Raw genomic sequence first — 10,259 nt, 5'->3', positions numbered from 1 at the left:
TCTTCACATGTAGAGTTCAGTGTCATTAAATATGTTCATCATTTGTTGAGCCATCTCCATTAACCATGCCCGAATTTTTCCACACCCTTAGCAGAAGCTCGGTGTCCCCTAAAGTGGCCTTTTTTTTTTTGTTTGCTTGTTTATCTGTTGTCTACAGTACTAGCTTGTGAGCCCCTTGGGGGCAGGGGATAGTTTTATTTTTCTCTGTAATTTGCAGGGATTCAAGACTTACTCACTGCCTTGCATTTAATGGACGCTCAGTGTTCATTTGATGAAACAATGGATGGATGAAGGAGATGTGCTAAATACCCAATGTAGATTCAGCATCTTCAGTGAATTTTACCTGAAGACTTATTTTCTTCTCTGCCTCACACAATCCTGTGAATTTTACCTAACGATTTATATTCCACTCGATCACATAATTCTAATCAGTTGTTTAGTTATAGTCAGACAGAATTAGACAGAAAGTTCGGGCAGGAGGAGACTGGGGTATGGCTAGGAGTCCCAAAGAAAATTTTTTTAGTTTCTACTTTTGAAAAGTTTAAATAAAGATTTCTCATTATATTTTGGTTTACCAGCTCACACTCGAAAGAGGTTTGCCATGAAATGAAATAAGCACTAGGGTCTAAGTCCAGTCAGCAGCGATTTCCTTTGGGCATTCCATTTTACCTCTCTGGGCCTCAGTTTCCTCATGCATAAGTGAGGGAGTTGGACTAAGCAAACTTACAGGTCTTTTTAGATGTCACAGTTCTATAATTTGATGGAATGCAGGCCCTTTTGGAAAGGAGCCCTGGTGGTGCAGTGGTTTCAGGCTGTTAACTGAAAGGTCAGTGGTTTGAACTCAGCAGCTGCTCCATGGGAGAAAGATATGGCAGTCTGCTTCTGTAAAGATTTACAGCCTTGAAAACCGTATTCGGCAGTTCTACTCTGTCCTGTAGGGTCACTGTGAGTTGAAATCGACTCAATGGCAATGAGTTTGGTGTGTTTAGGCCCCTTTAGAAGTTAAAGCTTTGTTTGAACAGCCTCTAAAGGTTAATAACTGTAATCTATTCTATCTGAAGTTTTCACAGAACTGCCCCATAGCGTTTCCAAGGCTGTAAATCTTTATGGAAGCAGGCCGTACATTTTTCTCCCATGGAGAGGCAGGTGGGGCTCCATCGTCAACCTTTTGATTAGCAGCCGAGCACTTTAACCACTGTGCCACCAGGGCTCCTTTCTAAAGAGGCCTACAGGTGGAGCCCTTGGTGGCACAGTGGTTAAGAGCTACAGCTGCTAACCAAAAGGTCGGCAGTTCGAATCCTCCAACTGCTCCTTGGAAACCCTGTTGGGCAGTTCCACTCTGTCCTGTGGGGTTGCTATGAGTTGGCATTGACTGGACAGCAATGGGTTTGTTTTTTTGGTTTAGTTATAGGCAGATTACACTAAGTTATATATGCTTCCTATTTCCCTAGATTTATTTTTAAAATACATTTTATTTTTTAGAGCAGGTTTAGGTTTATAGAAAAATTATGCTGAAAGTATAGAGAGTTTCCATGTACCTGCTCTCCCCCCTCCACACAGTTTCTCCTGTTATTAACACCTTGCATTAGTGTGGTACATTGGTTACAACTGATGAACCAAGATTGATGTGTTATTATTAACTAAAGCCCTTAGTTTACATTAGAGTTTGCTCTTCATATTATACAGTTCTATGGGTTTTGACAAATGCATAATGTCATCTATCCGCCATTACAGTATCATGCAGAATAGTTTCAGAGGGGGAAGAATCAATAAATATTTTAAACATGTTATTCATTGTATATTTAGTTTTTCACAAGAAGGAAACCATTTAATGGAATCTGCTTTGGAAAGATGAATATATGCCGTAAGCCACGCAAGAGTGGATCTCGATCAAGATACAATAAATCCAATGTTGTTCTGAGTGATTAAGTTCTTTAGAAAATCCATCGACTTTTCAAAGGGTGCGTGGATTAGAAAATACGGACAATTTTCAAAACACTAGCCTTGCATTTTAATGCCCCGGTGTCGTGGGAGTGAACAGTAAACCACTGTTGATGCACACTGGGCCACACATCTCATATGAAGTACATCGACCTGATGGTGTGTGGAGACTACAGCTCCTCTTGTTCCCTCCATCTCTGCCCTACCAAAGGGCTAGCAATGGACCATTATCTCAGATTCTGACATCTGAAGAGAGATTCTGAATGCCAGGAAGGAAGTTTTCCAAATCAGTATAAAACAAAATCCTCTTATTACAACAGGATACAGTAGAGAAAACAAAAGAGGAAGCTCACGAGAGAGAAAAGGTTTAAAAGCAGAAACGAAAGATACTTCTGAGAAAAACAAGATACTCCTAAAGTGGTAAAGTTCCTTGTGTTTCCTGGGAAAAACATCACTGCTGGAGAGACTAGACTATGGGAGACCATGGGATTGACGCATGTGTTGCTGAAAAAATTGCTCACCAATATCTATGTCACAAGACTTTAAGATCTACCCACGTAAGTAGAAGTCAATAGCATTTTCTTTCACAATTTCATTTCTCTTAGAAGTAAAATATAATTTTGGGGGAGGAGAGTTTTAATGGGTTTTGTCCAGTTGCACAAGAAAGGTGGAAATAACTTATTCTTTCATAACCCAGAGATTAGGGAAAATGTTGTATGGTGATATTCAGTCATAAAGAGCTTTAATAACTTATCCTAACTTGGGGCTGGAAAAGATTTCAAAATGGTCTGCTGAAGTCATCACTCAGGATTCATCATCCCAGACTGAGTGACTGGAGCTGGACTGAAATATATTGAAGCTGGCCAACATGAATGCCTTGACTAAAATGCAGGCTAACTTCACCTCAGTTATACCGGAAAATGGATAAGAAAGAGGTTTGACTCTATAGCATGAATAAAGATGAGTCAAGAGCAATTCATATACAAACCATATGAGCTTCCTAGATTTTTATCAAGATTATTGGGACTTCCCCAGATGACATGGCCCCTGGACTCTCTGTTAGCCCAGAACTGAAACCATTCCTGAAGCCAACTCTTCAGACAAAGATTAGACCGGACTATAAGACATAAAATGATACTCGTGAGGAGTGTGCTTCTTGGTTCAAGTAGATAAACCAAACCAAACCAAACCCATTGCTGTCAAGTCAATTCTGACTCAAAGTGACCCTATAGGACAGAGCAGAACTGCCCCATAGAGTTTCCAAGGAGCGTCTGGCAGATTTGAACTGCTGACCCTTTGGTTAGCAGCCGTAGCACTTAGCCACTACGCCACCAGGGTTTCCTTCAAGTAGATACACGGGCTAAATGGGCAGCTCCTGTCTGGAGGTGAGATAAGGCAGAAAGGGACTGGAGCTGGTTGAATAAAAATGGACACGGGAAACTTGGGGTGGAAAGGAGAAGTGTGTTGTCACATTATAGAAAGAGCAACTAGGGTCACATAACAATGTGTGTGTAAGTTTTTGTATGAGAAACTAACTTGAGCTGTAAACTTTCACTTAAAGCACAACTTAAAAAAAAAAAAATTGTTGTGACTTAGTGGTAGTAAGAGAGTTCCAAAACCTGTTGCCATCAGTTGAATTCGACTCCTGGTAATCCCATGTGTTACATTGTACAACTGTTCCAGAGGGTTTTCTTGGCTGTAATCTTTTTTTTTTTGGCGGGGGGTGGGGGGGGCGCTGTAGTTGGTACAGTGGTTAAGCTCTCAGCTGCCAACCAGAAGGTCAGCAATTTGAACCCACCAGTGACTCTGGAGTAGAAAGGCGTGGTAGTCTGCTTCTGTAAAGATTTCAGCTTAGTAAATCCTATGGGACAGTTCTACTCTGTCCTATAGGATTGCTTTCAGTCAGAATCGACTCGAGGACAATGGGTTTCTTTTTTCTTAAATCTTTACTGAAGCAGGTCACCAGGTCATTCTTCTATGGCACTGCTGGGTAGCTTCAAAATACCAACCTTTAGGTTAGTGGCCAAGTGGAAACCATTTGTGCCAGTCAGGGACCTAGGAAAAGGGTTACGATGTACTAAAATATAATTTTAATCAATTTAATTCGTAGTTGAAGTAAATGGTTGTGCTTTTTTTTTTTTTTACAGCTGCTGAGAAATTGTATCAAGAAATTTTTATATAGCCTTCATATAATTCCTGCACAAACAACCTGATGAGGTAGGCCTGTTGTTCCCTTTTTATAGACGTGAACACTGAAATTTAGAATAGTTAAATAACTTGCCCAAATTTTCATAGCTAATGAGTGGCAAAGCCAGATTTTTAACCCAGGTCTGTCTCTGTCCTCATCCAGAGCTCAAATTCTAGGTTTTGAACTTCATTTAGTTAAAAAAAAAATACAGTCTTGCATAGGTCTATCTGTAGGCAGTTATTCCTCAAAGCAATATAACAGTAAACCAATTGCCGTCAAGTTGACTCCAACTCATAGCGACCCCAAGTGTGTCAGAGTAGAAATGTGCTCCTTAGGGTTTTCAACGCTGATTTTTTGGAAGTAGATCAGCAGGCCTCTGGATGGACTTGAACCTCCAACCTTATTCCTTTTGTCAGTTCCTTCAGGCTCTCTATCTACTGGCTCCCTCTTCACCACAACAGACATGCTGAGGTTTCCCTTATTTTGAATAATCTTTTAACTGAATCTTTTGTACCTTTTCATCACTATCCTATTTCTGTCCTTTTCACAACAAATAATATCTTTAGGTGCAGCTTCATGGCCCTCACTATACGCTGTCCCACTCTACTGAAATTGTGCTTTCTTAGGGCCCTCATATTTTCATAGGCCTCATACTTTTTTTTTTTTCATACGCATGCAAAAGCTGGACAATGAATAAGGAAGACCGAAGAAGAGTTGACGCCTTTGAATTGTGGTGTTGGCGAAGAATGTTGAATATCCCATGGACTGCCAGAAGAACAAACAAATTCGTCTTGGAAGAAGTACAGCCAGATGCTCCTTAAAAGCAAAGATGGCGAGATTTCGCCTCACATACTTTGGACGTGTTATCAGGAGAGACCAGTCCCCAGTGAAGGACATCATGCTTGGTAAAATAGAGGGTCAGTGAAAAAGAGGAAGACCCTTAATGAAACAGATTAACACAGCAGCTGCAACAATGGGCTCAAGCATAACAACGATTGCGAGGATGGTGCAGGACTGGGCAATGTTTTGTTCTGTTGCACACAGGGTCACTATGAGACGGAACTGACTTGACAGCACCTAACAACAAGAACAACAACAGGGTGCTTGTGATTTGCAACCACCAAATCCAAAGGCCTTTCCGGGGTTGTCTCTCTCCTTGACCTGTCTGCAGCGTTTAGCACTGAGGACCATCCACTTCTTGGAGCACTGCATGTACACACTAGTAACTCAAAATATGTATTAAGTGATAAATGAAATATTCAGACATTCTTTGAATTCTTAAGTATGATATGTATGTGGCTGAAGACCAGGAAAAGTTTTTACATATAAACATGCTACTGTACTTTTAAATGAATTTATAAGGAAATGACTTAAAGGAAACTGCCCAACATTGTAGCAATAGCCATCTTTTGCAGAGTAAGGAATAAATTCAATTGTTTTTAAAAAGAATGATATATTTTTAAGGTAAATATCTTAAAAATGTGTAGGCATATCATATACAAAATACAACTCAAAATGGTTTGCTGACCTAAATGTAAGAGCAAAAACTATAAAAGTCTTCAAAGAAAATTTTTGTGATCATGTTGAATTTGACAATGATTTCTTCGATATGACAGCAAAGACAAAAACAACAACAGAAAAAATTAAATAAAACTGTTAAAAAGGAAAAAAAGAATGCATACACATTAGCTCTCTGAAATAGAGTCCCTGAGTGGCACGAATGGTTAACTGCCTGGCTAAGAACTGAAAGGTTGGGGTTCTAATCTCCCCAGAGGTGCCTTGGGAGAAAGTCCTGGCAACCTGCTTCTGAAAGATCACAGCCATGAAAACCCTACGGAGCACAGTTCTACTGAACACACATGGGGTCACCATGAGTCAGAATTGACTCCATGGAAACTGGTTTGGTTTATAAGCTACTGTTTATTTGATCATTCATTCATTCATGCATTCATTCACCAAAACTTCATTGAACATATTTTGAATTGTGCCAAGTGCTGGGCATAACAGGATTCTGAAAAGAGCATCTGGCTTCAGCATGAAGATCAGATTGGCAGGGCATCAAGCTGTACGGGATATAGGGCAGTTTACAAAATTGGGAGTTAGCCAATTGTCTCTTTGCTTCTTAGTCAAACGTCATTTCTTTACATTCTTTTCACCATAAAGAAAGGAAACAAGTCCGGCTTCAGCTCTTTCATGATCCAAAGAAAGCCCCAAGGTTTCTTAGGGGCTTCAAAAAAGAGCTTTATAATCGTAAAAACTAATGACTTTAGTATTAAGTTTACTTTTGCAATCTAATAAAAAGCATGCTATATGCCCATCTTTGCCAAGAGCCTGAGATAGAAATAAAGCTAGAAGCACTGCAAGTCGTCTGGGAAGATGGCACCTTCATTCCTCACACACCTTTGACAAAAACTACTATATAAAGATTGACTAAGGACCTGAGGTCAGCCTGGTTTGACGAGTGTGACATGTGGGAATACCACATGCCCCAATACCCCATGCTTCTTGTCCCCTTCAGCTGTATTTGCCCCAGATACGCTTAGAGGGTTTTAAGAGGACTGTGGAGCAGGATAGTTCAAGGTCTGAACCCGGTGTCTTCAGGGAGCAGGGGAGCTTAGCTGGTGTAACAGGACTTCCCTGGATGGTGGCGTTAGTGAAGAGTATTGAATACAGCATACCGTGGACAGCCAGAACGAATCAGTCTGTCTTGGAAGAAGTACAGCTGAATGCTCCTTAGAAGCAAAGATGGAGAGACTGTTTCGCTTACTTTGGACATGTCATCAGTCTACCAATTGCTGGAAAAGGACATCATGCTTGGTAAAGCAGAGGGTCAGAGAAAAAGAGGGAGACCTTCAATGAGGTGAACTGATACAATGGGTGCAACAATGGGCTCAAACATACCTACTATTGTGAGGATGGCACAGGACCCGGTAACATTTCATTTTGTTAGATATAGAGTCACTATGTGTCTGAACTGCCTCGAGGGTACTTAAGAACAGCAGATGGTAGGGTGGAGACTAGGTTTGGAGGTCCTTGCTGGAAATAGAACTGGAAACTGTCCCAGAAGCCAGAGTAATGGCTGCAAGGCCCTCGCAACCAAGAAAGAGACCGAGTTCAGGGCAACTCTAGCAAAGGGGCAGAGTTTCAGTGCTAAGAGGCCTCACTCACTCTGGTTCCATCTGCCCTCGCTGTGGCTTATCCTTTGAAAAATGTCCCAGGCAGTGTTGAAGCTTGGCTTCCCTCTAAGACCCGGATAGAGTGTGTTGTCAAAGGGGTGGTCTGCCCTCCAAATGGCTCGTCTGCACCCCAGGCCTCGGCCCTGCCCCAGGCTGCTATGAACCAGCGGCAGAGCCATTTGCCCCACGAATAAAGCAACAGAGCTGAGCTGCAGGTGAGGAACAGGCTCAGACCTGGGCAATGGGAAAAAAGCCGCCCACTCTCTGTGTTTGCTCAATCTTTGGGGTGATTGGGGGGATGGTGGTTAGTCTGTGCTACTTCTCAACAGATCTCACCTGGATAACGCTCCAACTCACCTAACTTGGACAGAACCCTTTGTTTCATTTTTAAGTATTATAGCCATACCTTTGCTTGCTATTTTAAATGGATGTTACCTTTTTGTTTTGTTTTAAAAAAGAATTTACTCTAAATATCTACAATAAAGACCATACACACTTCTATTTTTTAAAAAAATCATTCCTCCAAAATATCTTTCCATCGAAAGGGCGCCAAAATCTATACAACGCATTTATGCCAATTTTGTCTATAATGTTTTGCTGGTCTAGGGCAGGACTGGAGAAACAACTGGAATCATCTTTGGAAATCTGAGTATTTCCCCATAAAAATAGTTTCTTGGTTAATGACATTGTGTGAATTTTCCCTGTACCATGACCTATATATACATTATTTCAGAAGCTCCTGCTTGAAACAAGGCTTTTAAATTAATACCGAAGTGTTAAAACCTTGCCACCCCAAACTGGATGTTGATGTCATCTTTTAGCAGTCGGGAGAGGGCACCGGGATCTGGCATTAAGACCATCCACCACGGTGGGTCAGGGAGCACCTGGCTGTGGAGGCCAGCTTGGGTGGTATGGCTAGGTGGGCCAACAAGGGACACTGGCCAGAACCATGCAGCAAAGACCGCCCGCTGGGATGGAATGGGATAGAACCTGGTCCTATGGAGTGAGAGTGTGTGTGTGTGTGTGCGCGTGCGCGTGTGTGATGAGTGGGGAAGAGAAAGGAGGGCAGAAGGCCATGGATATGAGGGATTCAGCTACCTGAAGGCACTTTCAGTACTCAGTGGATGGTCTCTCCACAAGCGCTTGTGTACCCAGTGGAAAGGAGGATCAAGAGTGAAATGGGGTAATGTAGAAGCCTAAACTGTCTTGACTGAGTTAGCTAATCCTGGGTCTGGTCTCATACAAACTAATCCCCTTCCCTACCCACCATATTTTCGAAGAAAACAGAACCTCTTTGTGGGCCTACAACAGAAAGCTGCTAAGAAGGCCTGAAGAAACAAAATCATTCCCAATTTAGTTCCACTTTACATTTTATAGGAAATACGGAGTCCTGGGTGGCACAAACAGTTAAGCGCTCTACTAGTAGCTGAAAGCTTGGCAGTTCGTACCTACCCGGAGGTGCCTTGGAAGTAAGGCCTGTTTTTGAAAAGTTGCAGCCTTGAAAACCGTGTGGAGCACAGTTGTACTCTGACACACATTGGGTCACCATAAGTCAGAACGGCCTAGATGACAATTAACAACATTACGATCAAACTAACTGTTCATTGCTAAATTAAGAGTGAGAGTCTTTTCTTCCACCTCTGCTGCTACTATCCATTGAGGCCTCTTTTTCTCTCAGGACCGATCCCAACACAGCCCCAAATCTCCCTAACCTGACATCTTGCCTGTGGTACAATTTAGAAATCCCCCTGAAGCCAGTGGTTCTCCCCCTTGGCTGTACATTAGAAGCATCTGGGGAGCTTTCAAAAACTCTGAGGGCAAGGCCCCACTTAAAACCAGTCAAATCAGAATCTCTGGGAGAGGAAGCCAAAATAAGAGTAGTTTTTTAAATGCCCTTGGTGATTCTAATATACAGGCCCAAACTGATTGAGGAATGCCCGGTGTAGTGATTCTCAATCTTCACTTCAACTAGAACCATCTGAGGTTCTTAGGGTCCCTGGGTGGTGCAGTTTCCACTCCACTACTAACCTGAACGTTGGCAGTTGGAATCCCCCCAGTGGTGCCACAGAAGCAAGGCCCAGTGACCTGCTTCCATAAAGATTAAACCAAAAACCAAACCCATTGCTGTTGAGTCAACTCTGACTAATGGCAACCCCATATGTTACAGAGTAGAGCTGCTCTATAGTGTTTTCTTGGCTGTACTCTTTATGGGAGCAGATCACCAGGCCTTTCCTTCACAGCACTGCTGGGTGAGTTTGAACTGCCAGCCTTTAGGTTAATAGTTCATTGCAGACCATTTGAGTAACCCAGGGATCTTTTGTAAAGATTATAGCCAAAAAAGAAAAAACCCTATGCAACAGCTCTACTCCGTAACGCGCAGGGTTGCCAAAGGTCAGAATTGACTCCGGGGCAACTTATTATTATTATTTTTTTGGAGGAGGTACTTAAAAGACATCCTGGGCTAATTGATTCAGAATCTTCTTGGAGGTAGAGGCTAGGCATTGTATTTTTCACAAAGTCTTTGAGAAGCTTTGGTTAATGGAATACTACAGTTATTACCTGTTAGAAAATTTTTAATAGAACCTGCAGAAGAGAATGGAGAAAGAGTTGGTGAAAAATAAACGAATGTGGTAAAGGTAAGGCCAAAGTTCTCTGTCCACTGCTTCCTCTAATCCATTGAATTAGATGGGAGGGGAGGCAGGTGGGTCACTGCGGAGAGCAGGGCGGTTGGGGGAAGATTTAGGGCAGCATTATCACAGGAACTCTCTCTCTGTGATGTATGCTATCTGAGATAGGCTACTGCAGTGATCTGATTCTTTGAAAATGACATTGGCATTCAGATTGCAGTTCTCAATGACCTCTGGGACAGCAATCCCCTCTGTCTGGGCTCCCCTCTGCTCTGCCCTCCCACAGTGAGAAGCTGGTGGCAGAGTGTGCAGTGGATGGTGTTGTCC

At 42.3% G+C, this 10,259-nt stretch overlaps 1 long non-coding RNA gene across 1 annotated transcript; it reads left to right on the top strand.

The window, feature by feature from the left end:
- Positions 1–1,247: 1,247 nt before the first annotated feature.
- On the top strand, positions 1,248–7,866 carry LOC111752208 (uncharacterized). The gene is made up of 3 exons (XR_002787194.2): positions 1,248–2,498; positions 4,089–4,158; positions 4,812–7,866. It is a non-coding gene; the product is annotated as an uncharacterized LOC111752208 (long non-coding RNA).
- The last annotated feature ends 2,393 nt before the right edge of the window (positions 7,867–10,259 follow it).

The sequence above is a fragment of the Loxodonta africana genome, chromosome 5 (assembly GCF_030014295.1).
Source record: "Loxodonta africana isolate mLoxAfr1 chromosome 5, mLoxAfr1.hap2, whole genome shotgun sequence".
Lineage (NCBI taxonomy): Eukaryota > Metazoa > Chordata > Mammalia > Proboscidea > Elephantidae > Loxodonta > Loxodonta africana.
Note: the sequence above shows the minus strand (reverse complement) of the source record. Positions and strands in the feature narration are given on the sequence as shown.